Here is a 4,245-nt window from a genome sequence, read left to right on the forward strand (position 1 = left end):
ATGTTTGTTACTTTTAGTGTTGTCAGTTTAAGGCACTGATGGATCAGACAGCAGATTCAGAGAGACAGGTTGATGTCCCTGGGAAGATCAATGATATGAGAGGTTAATTAATGACACATGGCTAGTTTTAGACTGAGGAGGGGCACCAGCTGTGCAGACTGTGAGATGAATTTGTTGGAAGATCAGTGCAGCTGAAATGGGATGAGCCAGAGCTGATCTTGCTGAAACAGGCTGGCAGATTGCACTGCCCTATGCCAACCTAATTAACTGTGCCCTAGGGAGATTCACCTGCAAGGGTGTGGTGCATGTGCTCCAGTCTTCCTCTCTTACCTTCAAAGGGTATTAGGGAAGTTGAAGCTAGAATTCACCCTGAGTGATACCAGTGCTTCCTACATAGGCAAAGGATTAAAAATTGGTTCTTGGAGAGCTCGCCCAATCCTGTGTGGTCCTGAGCACTCTGGCTCCTATTCAGCAAGGCACATGCATAATTTTTAGGATGCGAGTAATCAAATCCACATAGTTAAGTGCTTTGTTAGATTATAGCCAGGGGTTCACGAACTTGCTGGACAAAGTCCAAGATAAGTACTGCTCATAGTAAGGGTAATACCCACCTCTTGTATAGCACTTTCATGAAAAGAGCTTTACAAAGGAAAAACTTAGGGAAAAAAAGTCAGGAAAAACTTCTTCACAGCCAGGGTGTCCAGGCTGTGGAATAAGCTCCCTCCAGAGGTGGTGCAATCACCTACCCTGGAAATCTTCAAGAGGAGACTAGATGGTCGCCTTGCTGGGGTCACCTGACCCCCATTGTCTTTCCTGCTTGGTGCAGGGGGCTGGACCCGATGATCTGCTGAGGTCCCTTCCAGCCTTGCAATCTATGAAAGGCCTTTTGTTGTAACTTTTCCAGGTTTCCAGATGAGAAAACAAGGTCAAGGACAGGCAAGATGACTGTCCCAAGGCCACTCCTTGGGCTGGGAATAGAGTAATATTGCTGGGAATAGAGCCCAGGTCATCTGAGCTGTGGATCTAGTCATTCCACGTGGGTTGCTGGCCTTCAGGGAGGATCTACCAGTATTTCCTTGCATGCACATGGTATTTGCATCAGTGGGCCTGAACAAGTAGGTGCTACCACAGTGGGAATAACTGCATAAGTGGTTAATTAACTGGGGTAGATCAAGGAAGAAGAAGCCTCCATACATGGATCTCCTCCTTTCAGCACTGAAGAGGAGCGCTGTCCCCCCAGCCCCTTTGTTCTACAAGGATAGGGCACCATGGCCTTTGGGAGGGATATGGTCATCTTAGGGCCAAAACAGGGAGAGGCAGAGGGGCCAGAGAGGTGCTATTATCACGGCACCCTGCTCTCCTTTGGAAATGTATGTGTAATTCAGGCACAGTTCTCCTCCCTGGGTGCTATTGAACAGTTGCTGGCGTCTCTCGGGGCTTGCTAGAACCATATGGCCAAAGAAAGGGGGAACATGTGAGACAGGATCTGTCCAGGCAGATGGCTCCTGTCAGTACAGTGTTCTCCTTCCTGCTGCTCCAGAATCTATCTGGAAGTCGGGAGGGCTGTGATTTGACTTTTATTTTGATCTGTCTCCACCTGCTGGCTGCAGGGGTTATTCCATGTACCAGTGCAAAGCAAACCCCGGGAGTATATTGTAAAAGTAGCAAACGATGAATTTTGCACCTAATAAGTCCATCTAGCCATGATCAGCTGAAACATCTTTGGGAAAGTCCCATCATTTTTGCATGACCACTAAATAAGGGGCACTGTTATAATTTGCACTGCAGGCACTTCTAGAAATCTTCTCCAAATGGTCCCAACTAACTACATGGCTCCCAGTCCCCATGCCTCAAATAAAGGGCCCATCTTTAAGTCATCTTGCCATCTTGCAAGGCAACCAGAAGCTGTTGAATTGCACAAGGTGCTGGCATGCATTTAATAAAAGTACAAGGCAGCAAGCCCTTCAGTTCTCTGTTATGTATGTAAGGAAGCTCCAGAAAATAAGTGGGCAATTGCTAATGAACCAAGAAGGAATTAATGGGCTAAAACTGTAGTTTTAGTACCGTGTTCCTCCTCAGTATGCTGATTTTTTTTTAAAACAAAAATGTTGACTGACTTGTCTGAAAAACTGTTGAGTGGCAGGTCTGATTTATGCTGATGCATCTCTTAAGCTCTGGTGTTATGTGTTGCTACATATCTTTATAGGTTATCAAATGAAATATAAACATGGGAAAATAACAGCTGCCTTTTACTGTGTGATGAGCATCCGGAGAATATATAGGCTAAGTTTGCCCTCTACTGGACTGCAAAGATACATCACCAACACGGTGTCCGTTAGAGAATTTATATTGTTCTTCTTACAGCAAGTCATAGAAAATATCCCTTCACATACACAGGCATTATTTCTTCAGGGTGTGTTCACCTTTCAGGTCAGCTGGGCAGTCAACATGATGAGCTGGTCTTTGGAAGAAAAAGTGTTGCTCCTCTGGAAACTGGCTGTATGCAAGTCAGGTTTAGGCAGCAACCCTTTCTGCAGACCAAAGGCTGATTGAACCGAGCAGCTTGCAGAACATCAGGAATGACCTAAGAACGCTGTGCGGACTGTTTCTTTTATGCTACTAGTGTGACTGTAAGCAGTCATGGTCCCCAGCCAGTGTGCTATAGCAGCCGTGTAGAAGACCTGGCTACTATAGAAGAAAGGAAGGTAGAAGGAAGCTGATACTCTAGTTACAACCGAGTTAGCATGCGGCAATCTGGGGCTTGTTTCATCAAATAAAGATCTGTTATGTTTGCAGCTTGGATGGGGCCACCTGGCTACACCGAATCATAGGAAGGACTTGTGCTGCACACCTATTCTGTAACCATCTGTCCCTTCCTTACTGCCAACAAAAAATACTGCTAGAGTATTGATGCCTTTAACAGTACTGGGGAACTGTACACCAGCAAGACTGGGCTTGTGAGCCAGATAAGATGAGGAGGGGCAGGCCCTGAAATAAAATCTAAGGCATCTTTAATATTGTTGGCTGTGTCACAGCTTTCCTTCCTGAGGAGAAATGGTGTGGGATAAATCAGTCTTACATTGTTTAGGGCTTTTCGTTGGGGAAAATTATTACAAAAGAACAAGTGCAAGGAAACAGTCAGCGACTCGAACCATGATCCCCATTAAAGTGACACAGCCACGGGGGTGAGATTTAAACGTTGGCTTATTTTGACATGAGGTCCTTCCTCAAAGTTTCATTACAATAAAAGATTTGAAACAGCAGGAGATACGGGAAAATGCAATGTTCCACTCTGCCACACAAGGAAATAGCTGACGGTCTATACCACTGTCTCTAAGAAAACCCAAAGCTCTGAGTAGAGAGATGAGAAAAATTAGGATGAGGGCTAAAGTGAGGGGATTTTGCCAGAGTCTGGGTCTACAATAAATAGTTTTGAACCTATGAAGGCTTTAGCAATACCAGAAGAGGGAGGGGGTTGGGTTTGTTTCAGGCAAACAAAGCAGGAAATTTTAAAATGTAATGTTTCTCCTACTGGTATGGCAGGAACAAATATTATCAATTAAATGCAAGAATTGCATCTGATTGAGTAATATTTGCAAGTGATTAATTAGATTTAAAAAAGCATGAGAAAATTATTGTTGTTGTTGTTCAGCCCACTCTAGAAACAATTTTCCAGAAACATGGCTTTTTTACTTTTAAAAATGCATATTTAAAAAAAATCTATATAGAAGAACCACATTTTGGCTTCAGTCAAATACAAGTGTGCTTGGGATCATAGGGTCACATAGATAAAATTGAGTGGAAATTCTGCTCTGTCATGAATAGCAAGATCTCTATAAGATCAGCTCCCATGGTGATTTAAAGTAGTGAATCTCCATTAGCTTCTACAGAAGGATGCTAACACCAGCTAAGGTTCTGCCTCATTTTGAACATCATCTTTGGCTTATAGAGAGACACGTTCCTTCTCGGGCTGGAAAGGGGGCTCAAAAGAGACTAATGATCCCAAATCAAAAGCATTTCTTTCCCAGGTATATTTTGTATTATGCATGGCCTGCAGAAAACCATAGAGCAGGGAGATTGCTGGGACCAGGGCTGTCTTAAGTGTGGGTTTGTGTAGAGCCCAGCACAGCAGGGGCCTGGTTAGTGCCTGGGGCCCCTAGGCCTTACTGCAGTACAAATAATGCTGATAATCAACCATATTCCTGCCACTAAATTCACAATGAGTCATTCCAGAAGTTGTCAGCA

Source organism: Alligator sinensis, unplaced genomic scaffold (assembly GCF_000455745.1).
Source record: "Alligator sinensis unplaced genomic scaffold, ASM45574v1 scaffold599_1, whole genome shotgun sequence".
Taxonomy (NCBI): Eukaryota; Metazoa; Chordata; order Crocodylia; family Alligatoridae; genus Alligator; species Alligator sinensis.